This window comes from Parasteatoda tepidariorum, chromosome X1, assembly GCF_043381705.1.
Source record: "Parasteatoda tepidariorum isolate YZ-2023 chromosome X1, CAS_Ptep_4.0, whole genome shotgun sequence".
In the NCBI taxonomy this organism is placed as follows: Eukaryota; Metazoa; Arthropoda; class Arachnida; order Araneae; family Theridiidae; genus Parasteatoda; species Parasteatoda tepidariorum.
In genome coordinates, this window is record NC_092214.1 from 63,332,820 (window position 1) to 63,348,845 (window position 16,026).

Sequence of the window (16,026 nt, forward strand, 5' to 3'; positions counted from 1 at the left end):
TATTATTAATTTTATCTATCTTATTTAACTCGTTCATGACAAAATGACAAATATTTAAGGGTTCATCGATTTTTTAAATAAGCAAATAATAGTAGCAACAAGATTTCATTATTAACGTTTATCATATAAGTCTTGAGTCTAATAACGTTTATCCAATAAGAAAATCTATTAAGCCTTGTTTTCGGGGGTGTTCCGTATTGCTCTCTAAATATTTTTAGAATCGTTGCCAGAAAAGCATGAACATTAGAAGTCAGAAATTGATATGTGAGAGAGATAAAAAAAAATGCTACCAAAAACTTACGAATCACAATTGAGGAATAAAAAAGCTTAAAAATCAATTTGATTCACTGAGAAATAAAGTATGATCAAAACTAGAAGAATATTATTAAATTGGCAGTGTTTTTGGCTCCATGGGAACACCCAAAAGTTAAGAAATGTTCATCGTAAAGCTTTAGCAATGAATTTGGTGAAGTAAACAAAATATGGTTTTATGATAAAATATGGATATGATAAAATTTGGTAAATATGGAAAAATATATGCAAATGCCATAAATAGGCCAGAAATGCAAATGCCATATATCCGGGTCATAATAGCTATACATTGAGATAAAAGTATGGTTAAGCATACTAGCATATGGTACCGTGTTTCTGGCTCTATAGAAACACCAAAAATCTCGGTAATTTTTACCGAAGCACTTTAGTAATAATTTTGGTAAAATTAATAAAATACTGTTTTATAATATGTTAAAAAATTTGGTAAATAGGATAATGTTTAGTAATTTTATCACGATATCTTCCAGCATGTCATAAAAACCATTTATTACGTTACATTTACTTTTCAGTTTTGTATTTTTTATTAAATGTGAGGTAATAAAAATTATAATTTTGAAAACCAGAATTTTCGGTAAAGAGCTACTATGCGAATAGAAAATTACTAAAATAATGGTTTAAATACCGTATAAATTTGGTTTTATTATCCGGAGTTAGATTTTTTTTCCACCAAAAATACACACAGTACGGTAATTTAACTAGAATTTTTTTCTCCGTGAATAATAATGACTATTTATGTATTCGGCAACTATGATTTAATTTGTTTAAATTATATGTCATATAAACAAATCTTTTCTTTCTTTGGTCCAATTTCTAACAAATATTTTGACGTGCAATTTATTCTACAAAAAAAGGCATCACTTTCTAAATCTGGTTAATTGTATGCACTACACCGTTAAACTATGAACCATCTCCGGTAGCAATTCTATAGCCATTGTTTAATTCTCAGTATTATTCTATTCCTCGATTTATAGCTTTACAAAGACATAGGGAAGCTTTTCAAGCAAATAACTTGGGAACAACTGGATCGGAGGGAATTAATGATTAAATGACATTTATTGAAGATGGCGTCTCATCCATTCGCCTTAGGGAACTCATCGTATTAAATTGAGAAAGCCAAACAGGTAGTCGCCTGTCATGTGTGAATTGCTCTGAAATACGAGTAAACGTAAATGTAACTAAGTGCCAATGAAAACAATGAGTAATTTGTTATTGGATACTGTTTCTTAACGGACATTGTATTTCTGACTACAACTTCGATGTAAATAATGGAGTATATCATATTTTGTTAATAATGCCACATTTTCTTGAACTTTAAGAGCTTTTGCTTTATTAATAATTTCAAATTTTACGTTTATACAATCTTTTCATACTGTAGTTAAGCCTTTCTTTAAAACTATTACTGTATTATTTTGCCTATTTTTTGATCGACAAAAATATTTATTCCGAAATAATCATTAGTTTTTTTTAATAACTGTTGTTTAGCAGCCCAATTTTGTGCTCACGATTACCAATGTCCAATTTTATAGCTTTGTAATTTTGAATCCAATCCAGAAGACATGGGAACTTTTGGACAAAGTATTGGGAGTAATTTGATTTCATGGAGGATTCTTTTATGAAACTATCATTTGCGTTGCATCGAGAGGAAAAACCACGAAAACCTACCATGGTAAGCTTGATGGCAAGGGGACTTTAACTCCTGATTTGTCTACCATTGAGGATATTTTATGTCAAGACTGTGGTTGATGCGAGCCGAGCGTAGAATTTGTATCGATCTGCCATCGATGGGATTTGAACCTGGGTCATGAGAGGCGATCGCTTTATCCCTTAAGCAGCCACAGATCTGTGCACATTAGTTTTTTTTAAAAAAAATTTATATTTATTTTTTCAATATATTTTTTTATAATCGTCGTTGAATAGCCAACCCAATTTTATGGGTTTACGACTACTAATGTTCGTAAATTTGTCTGATCTCTCATTTTTTTTTTTAAATGCTCCTTTTTGAAGGGTTTAGCTGTTATTTCTTGTTATATAAAAGCTACGCATGGTCTCTCTGATGGCTCGCATGGAAATTAAAATAATTGGTTCATCAATAGTATACAGTAGTATTCAATCAACGAAGAAGATTAAATGACCATTTTATCCCTCATCATTCGATTAATTGGGCATAGTTACACTATTTTATTTACATAGTACCGTCGGTTCGCATCGACGGTACTATGTAAATAAAATAGGGTAACTTAATTTTACTTACATAGTACAGTCATACATATGCAATTTAGATACCTAATCTCACACATGTCAATACCAGATATGGGCAGATATAACACAGAAATAACATTAAACCACCCACTAGCCGTACCTAGATAGTCATAGATTCAACAGGTTTTGTACAGACGTTTCTTCCACAAAATTAGACATTTCTTTTGCTGTACCAAAGTAAAGGGCTACTGCACAGTAAAAACTGAAAAAAACTACACTGAAAAAAAAAAAGAAATACCTATCCGAATTTGGCGTTGAAAAACTCGAAAAATTGTGGGTAATTTCAAGTTGTTACAGAATCGAACGATCATGCACACTTTAAAGGGTGTAGTTAAATCTAAATAAAATGGATTATAAAGCTTACACCACAAATCAATATACTCGATTCATTATTCTCGCCAATCTTGGAGTTAATGTTTAACGATCTAAGACGATAAATATTTTTTGTTTGCAATCGAGAAGGTGAAAGTGTGATTTCGTCTCGCATGATTCTGAATATTACGAGGAAGTAAATCGTCATCAAAGGGTGGGTTTTAGTTGCATATTAAAGATAATTTTGTGTATTAGTATTTTAATCTCCTATTAATATCTATTACTATTAATATCTCTTATTATTCTCTAATCTCTCTAGGAATTTAATGTATATTATCTTATTATAATTCTAAATTTTTGTGCTACTGAATGCAAACAATGGGGGTGGCTAATTTAAAATAAATAGGGTAATAGAACATTTTCTGTGAGGTGAAGCACCACTTTGGGGTGAAGTAGTAGCCATCATTTTTGGTGTTAAGATGCAGCGTCACAGACATAAAATTCAGATAACCTCATGTATTAAAAAAACGCTTGCAAAAGGCCAGATAAATAAGGTTGCTTAATAATAATAAGGTAAGATTACCTAAGCAACAACCACATACATATCAGTCGTAACTCGAGCTTTTTTAGGTTTTATAGGCTGAGAAAATTAATATTGGATAAATAACGCATCAATTATTACTTACATATAGGCTATAGATAGCATTAAATAACTAACCTTTACACTTTCACCGAATACAGTGGTACTGAAGTCGCAGATTAGAACCAGTTGCTCTCGGTACTACTGGATAATCAATTACACTTTTCTCCATCGATGTCACCATAGATACGAAACAAATCCTCTGAAAAATAAACCATATTAAATTTATTAACCTCTTTATATTTGGATCAACACTTTTAAATTTTTTTGTTTATTTTTGGACTGTGTTGATCTTATTACGGGGTAAGTAAGTCTAAGAGAGTATATGAGAAGTGCATATGCATATTTTAAATTTTTATATATGCACTCAGAGTATTTTGAACGAAGAATAAGGAAATGTTGAGAATAAAATGTGAAAAAAGAAATTGCTTCTGCTATGCAATACAGTAAATGAACAGTGAATTTAACTCATTAAAGACAGCGTACCTCATACAGTTAACTGTAAAAAAAGTAACAATGAGTTGTAAAAAATAAATTTTATCATGGAAAATAAGTAGAAGGAATATAATAAGCAAAATCTAATGTATAAATTTAATACATAACTTAATCATATTTTTCGGAAAAGGTTTTCAAAATTTGTAAAGTGAAAAAAAAAAAAAAAAGGAAAAGAAAACAGGGTCACCCGAATAACTTTTGATCTAATTAACGGATTTTCACGTACTAAGACTCGATCTTACTGGTACTTGGGGGTGACCTCAAATATGCTAATTAGTTAGGACAGACGATAATTTAAGATGCGAATTAGAAACAAAGCAATTTTTCTCTGAATCAGCTTATCTTTATATTCGACAGATTTGGATTTCAGACTTCTAAAATTTAGGGGATAGCGGCAATTTGGGAAATATGGTCCTAATAGTTTGGTCAAGAGAGCAGTCCAAAGTTTGGACACTTGAATGTTAGTTTTACTTTTTGCGTATTTCACCATATCTCGAGAAATTTTTAAGCGAATTTAAAAATGTTTGCACATAATTATAAAATTCATTTATCCGAAGATAATTCCATATACTATTTTGAAAAAATCGAAAACAAATTTTGAGTTGTAAGGTATATAATTTTTAATGTCACTTGAAGAAAGTAATTGTATAAGACATAGTACAAAGTTTGAAAAAAATCTGTTGAGTAGTTCAGGAAAAGTAAAATTTTAAATATATGACTTTTTAACCTTCATTTTTGTACGTGAAGATCAGATCATTAGATCAAAAGTTATTTAGGATGGTTCGTTTTTTCTTTGCGCACTGTACATGCTTCATGGGGTCACTGCATGCATCTTGCGCATCTTATTCAGCCATCATTTTTACTCGTGGTATTGTATTCTTCTCCACAGCTAATACACTGATATCTATGAAATTCTGAGTATGTACACTCTGATAATTTATAGGGTTCCATCGGATAATATGCTAGATCTGTAGAATCGGAATGTAATTTGTATGTTTTTGTATGATTCTTAAAATTTAAAAACGTGTCTTAATATTATAATTTAAAGCTAAGGATTTATTCTTATTAGCTTCCATCTTGCATCTTTAAATTTCGAAACTGAAAACATTAACGATACCAAAGATTTTTAACTATATTTATTTTAAAATATAAAGCGTCATGGTGAATACGAATTTAATACATCAGAATAAAATACATCAGATTTTCTTGCTTTTTAAGCAATTTTTAAACATTTTAAGGACTATACGATCGTTGATGTGTTTATACGCATTAATAAAATGTGGCTATCCCTCCTGAAGTTGAAGATAAGATAGCCACCGAATTTATAACGTGATTCCGCCATTATATTCCTTTGCTTTTTACTTAAATACAAAGATTGGACTGTATGTGTCTTAAAGGTTTAGCTATTAGAAAAAAATATAACCTACGTATTGAAAAAGAAAGAGCAAAATACTTAATTCTTAATAAATATTTAACCCCTAAATATAAGAAAGTAAAATTTTGCATAATTTTTGCTGTCATGAAAAGAAACGCTTTGTCTAAATTGATAAAAAATTAAACTGCTTCCTGTGAAGCTGCATTTGCTGCAATATATTAAAAATATCGGAGATATTTTAACTGGTTATCTCTTTTCTATGGCCCATCTAATGGCCTATGACTATCTTTAATCTCTATGAACTCGGCATGCCTTAGAATTTAGCAGGCTTGTGAACATTAAAAAAATCTGTAAAAGAAAATTTAATTCCTAGAGGATTAGAAAAAACTATGACTATTTAAAAAAAACTAAAACTAGACAAAAGAAAACTATTTTAAAATTCTTATACCTCCTCAAAACTATTTACAAGAAACAATAAATACGTAAAACTGAAAGTTATGTGCATAAACAGTTGAAAGTTTATCTGCTTAAAAAATGTTGCCTAAAGCTTGTTGAATAAAAGTGTAAAGTGAATTTAAATTTTATGTAAACATTTATTTGAGTTATCCATATAGAGTAGACTAAGCCCTTTGGGTTAGAGTTTGAAATCACGTGATTTGTCTACCCAACTGATTGGCTGTCTTGTAGAGAATTGCTGTTTTCACTTCCAGAGAAGAAATAGGCAATAAAGAGCATTCTGCATCATGTGATTTACCTGAAATTCACTTTAGTGTTGGTTTCCATGTCTACGAATATTTTAAAGCAAGATTCTTGTTCCGGTATATTTGTAAACTATAGATTTGTTCACTATTTCTTTTGTAAAAAAATATTTATTTATTGCTAATCAGTTTTAAATGTGACATAGACTTTTTTTTAAAAATTTGCTTCATACGAATAAAATTAAACATCAGAAATAAATTATAAAGACTTACTAAAATTAAACTGAAAAAGTAATTTTCAGGTCGTAAGCTGGTGAAAAGAAAATTAGCATGTTTTCCCTTTTAATTCATGTGATGTTTTTGGGAAGTTCTCAATTAATAATGAGTTTTTTTTCACTCAAATTTTTACTTTAAATACAGAAAGAAAAGGTACTTCTAAGCAAAAATAATTTGAAAACAATTTGTATTACACAAATACTATTAAAGGCATTTTAGAGAGAGAAAACAATGTAAGTTCTTAAACAGAAGGAAATGTTGTTTTGCGAACTATTACTACTAATTTAAGATAATTTGGATACTATTTTGTTTTAATGCTTCTTGCATGATATATTTTAAAAAAGTCACTTCTTTAGGCAAGCTTAAGACATTTCTAAATATCTTAATTTACTATCCTTTATAAAATTTTTAAGTATTCAATAATTTTTACATTTGAATGAAAATAGTAATACAAATTATATTAGTTAAAACATACTATTGAAGCCTTTAAAGTATTACTTAATTAAAAAGCTTATTCACTTCAAAAATATAAAAATTGCAAATAGCAGTTGGCATGTTTCAAGCACTCAAAAAAAAGCGCCCATTTTCAAGACTTACCAGACGTGAATGAGAGAAATCGAAAGTGATTAAAAATATAAACGTAAGGTTGCCAAAGAAAAATAAAGATGAGAAGCAGAACTAGAAAAACAGCAGTAGAGAGAAAGAAAAAAAAAGAAGATATTTATGCGTTGTCATATCTCATATTTTTCTAATATTTTTATTTTTAATTGAAATAATTCCATCAATCGAATAATAGACGATAGGTATAAAAAAGCATAAAAATTGTTTCAGAATACCTCAAAAGGGTATACTTACAAGTTCTTTTTAATTATAAAAGTAAAAAATTTTTCTCAATTTTTCACAATAGATAAAATTGATTAATTCATAGTTTTACTGTAGCTAGGTTATATTCATTTATTTAGAATCCCATTAAATTTGATTCCAGTAAAATTTTTCATACCTTTAATCTTTATATCAAAATGTATCGAATTCTTTATATCCTCCAAGACCCCAATTCTGCGTTTGAGACATTGATGAGCTAGCTTGAAAATAATAAGAATGACTTTTAGGTGTTTATGTTCAGTTATCAAGAGATATTGGGTCAAGATTAGAAAATAGTGTACCACTAGGTCAGAAATTACTAAGTTTCAGTGCTAACTTAGAAACTGGTGAATACTCGGAAAAGACCATTTAATCTTTTGGAAAGCAGTCACAGAAATATTTCACATGTTACTGTTTTTTCTTCTTCTTAATCTTAAGGACTTAATCTTAAGTTGCGTTTTGCTTTTATTATGTAACCTATAGAGCTCTCATTTCATCTGAAGCTCACAAAAATATAATATTGGACACTCATTTACAATATTTATGAAGGAGATAAATCACAGAATTCAGAAACAGATTTTATAGAGAACTTCACTAGCTTAGTGGATTAGCATGTTCAAAAACACCCTAAAAGTTCAACTTTAAGGTAAAAAGAAAAATCAAAAATCAGTTTAAAATATATTTTTGCTTTAAAAATTGGCTATTTTAAAGATTAAACGAAAATTATATATTCTGCATTTAAACCCGACTAAAATAGATGCTTTTTTAAGCCTCAAAGTTTGAGAGCTTTTAAAATGTTACTTAATATGTTCTACTCCAAAGCTTTTAATGTATTTCTGATTTATCTGTGAAATTATTTCAATTAATAATTGAGCGTTTTCAAAATGTAACTTAACTTATCCTTCCACAAAACTTTTCAATAATCTTTGTGTTACTCACAAAATTATTTTAACAAAATTTTTTTAGCGTGTTTTCAAAAAGGTTATTATATCAAAGGTTATTGTAAATGGTTATTTTTCATTTGTGTATTTTCAAGATGACACTGAACATTTCTTTCATGGAGTTCTTTATTAATTTTTGTGTTACTCGTAAAATTATTGTAATAAATAATTTTAAATTTAAATGTTTTTAAAGTGTCACTTAGCGTGTTCTTCATTTATCTCTGATGTTTGTTATGTAATTTTATTTTAATGAATAGTTTCTTTTATTTAAATGCTTCAAGATGTCAATTCACACATTCTTCCACGTAGCTCTTTATTTATCTAATGCTTATAATGTTATTTCAGCAAATAATTTCTTATTTGAGCTCAAGATGTCATTAATATGCCATTTCATTACCAATAAAAAAATTTTTAAAACGCATTTTAAATGTGAATATCTTCAAAAGTTAACTTATGCTCTCTCCGCAAAACTCTTTATAATCTTTTAATCTTATAAATTATTTTAAAAACCGTAATACAACTTCTCTTGTTGCATAAGTTCTTTTTATGTAGAGGTACACCTTTTATCTTAAATGTAGTGGTTTACGAAATCCTCCAAAAACATAATCTAAAAAGCCAACAGAACGAGTTTTTTTGTCGTAAAAAGAAGTTTGAATAAACTGCAGAACTACCAATAGCAAAAGAGTTGTTTCATCACAAAACAAAACTGAAGGTAGGGAAAAAAAAATCCAATTTTTCCCAAGAGAAAAGAAGAGAAAAAGATCGAAAAGAGTAAAAGAAATGCATCCATACCCAATGGGATCCGTAGTTGCGAAATTTGTTTTCATGATACGGATACAAAGATGAATGGCAAAAGTTGATTCTGGCGACACGACGAATGGGGACGACAACAAAATGAATAACAACTGCCAAATGGAGTTGGAAACATCCAAGGGGCAAAGAAGATAAATGAGCTGAACAACTCAGAGCCATTGGTTTCAGCACCTGGACACTGAATGGACAGACCCTTTACTTTACTGCAATATACCAAATTTACCCCAAGGATTGAATGCAGCTACCTCACAACTTCAGTGCTAGACAGAGACGAAATAACGAAGTTCAGGAGATGATGAATTTGTTTGTGAGTTGATAAGAGACGAAGTGATAAATGGAGCACCAAAATTTTTGAATCGGGAGAAGAGAAACACTTTCAAATGCATCAATCACGACACACCACACATATACTTTTATCTATGGTATATTTATTATTATTTTCGGAGAGTATACAATAGTTAATATTTCTAGGTGAGGGAAAAACCAGTTATCAGAGTTACTGTGGTTTCCATCATCGAATTTTAAAGGATTTGCTCCGTATCTTGGGTATTGGAAGTAAACTATTGATAAAATTTTAAGAAAGATTGGGTAATATGTCATCAATCACTTCAGGGGGAAAAAAAAGACAGAATTCTCCTCAAATTATCGATAATTATAGCCAAAGTGATTTTTCATTCTCTTTATGTTTATTTGGACTAGTGAAGCATAAATAATAATTTTCTCAGAAGATTTATATGAGTATTTTTAAAATGAAATTACTTTCAAACAATTAAGATGCACGAAAAGCCCCTTTTTATTTAATTCGTTAATATTTCAAAGGAATAAAATCAATTACTAATTAAAAAATGGTTATTAATTTTTAATTAAAAATATTTTTTATTTATTTTATAAGAAAATAACTTGTTTATCGCCTTTTCTAAGTTGAGGACAAGAAAAGTAGTGTTGTATAACTGCAATTTGCTATTTAACTATAATATTATAACTATAGTAATATAATTATAACTATAATAATATAATTATAACTATAATATAACTATAACGTTACCGTTAAAGTTTGATTGCTGTTGTTGTTAATGTACGTCGCACTAGAGCTGCACAATGGGCTATTGGCGACGGTCTGGGAAACATCCCGAAGGATGATCCGAAGACATGCCATCACAATTTTGATCCTCTGCGGAGGGGATGGCACCCCCGCTTCGGTAGCCCGACGACCTGAGCGCGAAGTCGAACACTTGACGGCAGCACAGTTTAACGAGAACCAATACCGCACACCCTCGGTCCCTACGCAGACTGATCCAAGTGGTCACCCACCCGCACACTGACCGAAGCCAGTGATGCTTGACTTCGGTGATCAACTGGGAACCGTGTCTTAACGATCAGTCCACTGCGGGACCGTTAAAGTTTGAAATCTAGCATTTTGTATACTGCCTAGGCATTGCATATAATGTCTAAAACTAGCTGGTAATGTATGAAATGATTTACATTCCATACATTTCCAAGGCATTCTACAGAATGGCAAGTGAGAAAAAGACAAAGTATGAAGTACACCTCCGATTCATTTCGAATGTGATGAAATTTAATTCAAAATGTCATTCAAACCTACCATGCTACAACAAGAGGGTAATTTTTAATTTCCTACTCTTTAAATGAAAATCATTATGCCTTTTTTCTATTACAAAACAAAATCTATATTTAAAGGCATAAATTTCTTTCAGAATAACATTTGTATTTTTGTGGAAAGTACGTCATTTATGTTATGGCCTTCAGGACCATTTTTCATACTTTGCTCAAATAGCATTTGTCATTCCATAGAATGCCTAGATATTATACATAATGCCTAAGAAAGGTATGTAATAATTGTCATACTTCATAGTTTACCTGAAAACGTACGTATCATATTCAATGCTTAGGCATTCTATAGAATGCCAGTGTTTCCTAATTTTCCAGTAACATTTATATCATATAAATTCTTCAAGTTTCATTATCATATAAATTCATTATTATTATTAATTTGCATATTAGGGAATGTTATGCAGTGCTTTTTGTTGACCTGATATACTGAAATGGGATTGAAAACTTTCGGCAAAGATTGCGCCGTAAAAAGTTTTAAAGTGTGTTGAACCATAATATGAACCACAATATATTTTAAGTTGAAGTAACTTTAACATGGTGACAATTTGAACAATAATACTTTATTCTTAAACTAAATAACATGACACAATACTATAGTTCAACTTCATGGAGAACTCTGTTTAATTTAAGATCTTACGAAGTGTTCTGCGAACTTGCACCTTATCAGGGTTTTAGGTTGAAAGAATTATTATGAGAATGCTATGGTAAAAATTAGGAAACTTTTTACACTTGCCTTTTGTGATAACGATTTCAGAAAATACAGAAATTATTTTTCAAACAGACTCAATATTTAGAAAATAAACATAAAAAAATACTAGCGTCTTGCAAGTGCTTTAAAAATTTAAGGCAAAATTATAATAAATTAATTTTAACCTAAAGTTTACAAAGACGTATTCATTTTATAAAAAAATTTAAAATATTACATTAAAAATATTTTATCAGGGGGGAGAAATCATCCGAGGAATCCTGAACAAAAATTAAAAACAGCATTGACAAAAGAGCACAGTCTTTAAAATAAGTTTTAATAAAATAAATTAAACATTAAAAATTTTAATATCCGTTGTATAAACGACTAAACGAAATCCAGTAACTTGTATATCCTCTTGGACATGTAATATTTTCTCCTATTTCAGTCGCCCACAGCTTCGACTTTACGTAACATCTGCGACAGCCATAAAAGCTTCCTTTCATACGTTGTTTGGCTCGATCCGGCAGTATTTCTTGATACTTGAGGTATCGGAGAAAAGAGGGTATCAAAGAATAAGTAAAAGTGTAGATGTAATCTCTGATGCGTTTCCCTTCAAGTCGATAGGGAATAATAAAAATGGAATTACCATTCTATTTCTTCTTTTTATTCTACTACCAATCCATCTGTTGATGCTACCAGATATGACGAATTGCTTTTGCAGTGCAGTTGATTGCACAACTGTGAATATTAGATTTGAAAGTACGGGGGAGTATTTACGTTTTTTATTCGTAGTGACAGTTATGGAGTAGAATAGTCAAAACAATGTATGCTTTGCAGAGTACATTACGGATGGTTTTTATTAATGCAGTGTTGACAAAGATTCCCACAAGTGATTGCGATAAAAAATCCAAACTTTCAATATAATTTGTGAATTTTTTATTGTTACATTAAGAATGCAGAAGGATATAACTATGCAATACAAGCTATGTTTGGAATAGCAGACTGAGCAATGGTCTCTTGAAGGAGAATGCGCATTTTCTCCAAAACAATGTATGCTTTGCAGAGTACAGTACGGATGATTTTTGTTAATGCACTGTTGACAAAGATTCCCACAAGTGATTGCGATAGAAAATCCAAACTTTTAATAAAATTTGTGAATTTTTTATTGTCACATTAAGAATGCAGAAGGATATAACTATGCATTACAAGCTATGCTTGGAATAGCAGACAGGGCAATGGTCTCTTGAAGGAGAATACGCATTTTCTCCAAAACAATGTATACTTTGCAGAGTTCAGTACGGATGATTTTTGTTAATGCACTGTTGACAAAGATTCCCACAAGTGATTGCGATAGAAAATCCAAACTTTTAATAAAATTTGTGAATTTTTTATTGTTTCATTAAGAATGCAGAAGGATATAACTATGCATTACAAGCTATGTTTGGAATAGCAGACAGGGCAATGGTCTCTTGAAGGAGAATACGCATTTTCTCCAAAACAATGTATACTTTGCAGAGTACAGTACGGATGATTTTTGTTAATGCAGTGTTGACAAAGATTCCCACAAGTGATTGCGATAGAAAATACAAGCTTTTAATAAAATTTGTGAATTTTTTATTGTTACATTAAGAATGCAGAAGGATATAACTATGCCTTACAAGCTATGTTTGGAATAGCAGGCAGGGCAATGGTCTCTTGAAGGAGAATACGCATTTTCTCCAAAACAATGTATACTTTGCAGAGTACAGTACGGATGACTTTTTTTTAATGCACTGTTGACAAAGATTCCCACAAGTAATTGCGATAGAAAATCCAAACTTTTATAGCAGATAGGGCAAATGGTCTCTTGAAGAAAAATACGTACTTTTCCCACTATTTTATCGAAATGCTTTATGACCGTTTACATTTGGCTACATTTCGCAGATATAGTTCTCAATTTTCTTGTTCAAGGGGTGAGAAGTTGTGAGCTTGTTTGAACAAACCTGAGACTTTAAATACATAAGTAAATCACCTTAAGAAAATGGATTCATGGTGTTAATTAGCATGATTTAAATGGGTATTATGGGTGTGTAAAACGGGTAATTACCTGTTCAAAAAAGGACTCAAAGATGCTGAATTTATTGGTAAAAAGGAAAATGGGTTTTTACTTTGTGTAGCGTTCAACTTTCATCAACCCTGAACTGTCAGTTGCTTTATTATCTTAATCCTTTTTGCTGGCAGAATTTAATAACACAAATGACATGACACAAAATTTACGAACGGAAAGATATTCGTATCCGAAATAACATTTAATGTTTTTCAGTTTTGAAATTAATGAACCAAGATAGCACATCTTTTATTTCCTAATTTCTGGTTAATCACTACACCATTAAGAAAATATTGTTTTTAACATTTAAATTCGTATGAAATTAAAAATCCCAAGCAATTTTTTTTTATCGCGAGTGATGTTTTGATTAATTATATATTAAACTACTAATTATGCATTGATTTAAAATATATAGTTTACATTAGCTACATGTTTGAAATGGTCATTTTAGTTGAAATTCATTTCATTTTTCCAACAAAGTATCCAAAAAGGCTCCTAATGATGGTTGTTTGGTGTACCAGGGCACAAACCATCCATTACATCTGTGGTGTATATTGTCTTGCTGAAAATGGATGCAGCTGCATTGTATTAGAAGCGTCAAATAACTTGAAAAGTGACCAAGGAGTGCAGTAATAATACGCATATCCGACTTAAAATAGCGAAAGTGATTAAGGAAGAGTGAAATATTTTTACGCACGCCAGACCTTAAACGGCGAAAGTGACCAATGAGTTGCTCATCATTCTTATTTGGAACTACAGTATTTTTTTTTATAACCGTCCAATTTTTGGGTTTACGACTACTAATGTTCAACTACGTAACCTTGTAATTTTGAACCCCATCCAGAAGGCAAGGGAACTCCTGGATCAAATATTGGGAGAAATTTGACTTTGTGGAGGACTTTTTGATGGAACCTACCCACATTTGCGTTACATGGAAAGGAAGACCACGAGAACCTCTCACGGTTAGCCTGATGGCAAGGGGACTCTAAACATGACCCGTCTACCACTGAGGATATTTCACATCAGCACTGTGGTCGGTACAAACCGGATGCGGCATTCGTATCAACTGATATTCGAACCAGGTTCACCTCATAGGAAGGCAAGCACTTTATCCCCTGAGCCACCGCGGCTCTGGAACTGAGGGTTGGAAAAATATATCTTTTTCCTTTATTCTTCAGATTTCCCTTTATCCAATCGTGATCGGTAGTTTTGCCATGGATGGATGTTTCGGCCTGTTTTGCAGAAATAATGAAACGCAAACTATAACACAACTTTTCTGTTCTAGGAAAAAAAAAAACTTTTACTAACTAGAGATTTATACGCTAGTATATTGTTGGAAACATGCAATGAAAGTTGAAATAGATTATTTCGTAGATTAAAATATATTTGCATAAAATTACTGCGTCTTGTTATTTCTCAATGAAAAAAAATAGTTCTTTGAATGTCTAATCATTTAGAGTCTAATCAACATTTATGATCTTTCACGAATTTTCACGATAATTACTAAATGCTAACTTAAATTTTTCTTGATTTTCGTGAGTAAATTAAATTTAAAAAAGTTGTATTTTCAATTATCCTTTTTCGAGAATTACTCGAAAATTCCGTTAAAATTGCGAACAGTTTTAAGTAATTTAAAAGTTTGTATATTTTAAGATTCAAATATTTTTAAATTTCTATTAAATTTAATAAAATTAATAAAAAATAAGAATTATTTTTTGTGTGGAATTATTCTTTAAATAAACCACGTTTATAATTGCATATGAAATTTGTTTGGTTTATTTAAGTTGTTTCAGAGATGTGCAAAAAGTGAAATTAACATCAAGGATCAAACTTTTGAATATCTTCGAGACTTAACTAATTAGAGTTTATTTTTTAGAATATGGTTACCTCCTTTCAAAAGTCGAAAACCTGAATCAATCGAAAAAATGCATATTTATTTAAAGAAAGTGCGTTTTTGTATCTGATTTCGTAACTTTTATTATTTGCATGATACATAAATAATTAGATCAAAAGCTAATAAGAGTTTTCTACTTTTCATATTACGCTCTGTACGAAACTCAAAATAATTTTTTTTTATCATGTTGGTTACTTGAGAATAAATATTGGTCTAATACTGATATTCCTTGATTTAATGGTGTAAATTTTAACCCCTTTACATAAAAAATAAGTAAATAAATAAATGATCATAGAACTACCACGGGTATTGTTACTTTATTCACATTGGGGTATATGAGAAAAATATCCAGATTTTATATATTGAATTATATTAATACAAATTTTCTAAAATAATAAATCAACACAAATCATTTGTTCTTTTAAATATTACATACCATAAATTTTAGCACAAATAAGTGTAAGCATAAATTTTAAACTTTGCAGCCAGAAATGAAGGTAAACTTATTTTTTAATAAAGTAAAACAGAATTCTCTCCAATAATTTCACATGGAGTGGTGGTTTCTCTCAAAATTTCATTTTAATTACAGAGTAGCTGCTTAGGTAAATACTTATGCGTAACATTATCCATCATCTGAACGCTACAGTAATGTTATTCAAATTAGGTTCAATATATCACTATCTTTACTTAACCCTTAATTTTACCTTTATAAAACGTAAGCGA

General features: G+C 30.2%; 1 long non-coding RNA gene across 1 annotated transcript in view; it reads right to left on the bottom strand.

The window, feature by feature from the left end:
* Nucleotides 1-16,026, bottom strand: part of LOC139427115 (uncharacterized) — a 93,257-nt gene that overhangs the window by 57,815 nt on the left and 19,416 nt on the right. The window contains exon 2 of the long non-coding RNA XR_011638260.1: nucleotides 3,623-3,746. This is a non-coding gene — a long non-coding RNA (uncharacterized lncRNA). The remainder of the gene's footprint in view (nucleotides 1-3,622; nucleotides 3,747-16,026) is intronic.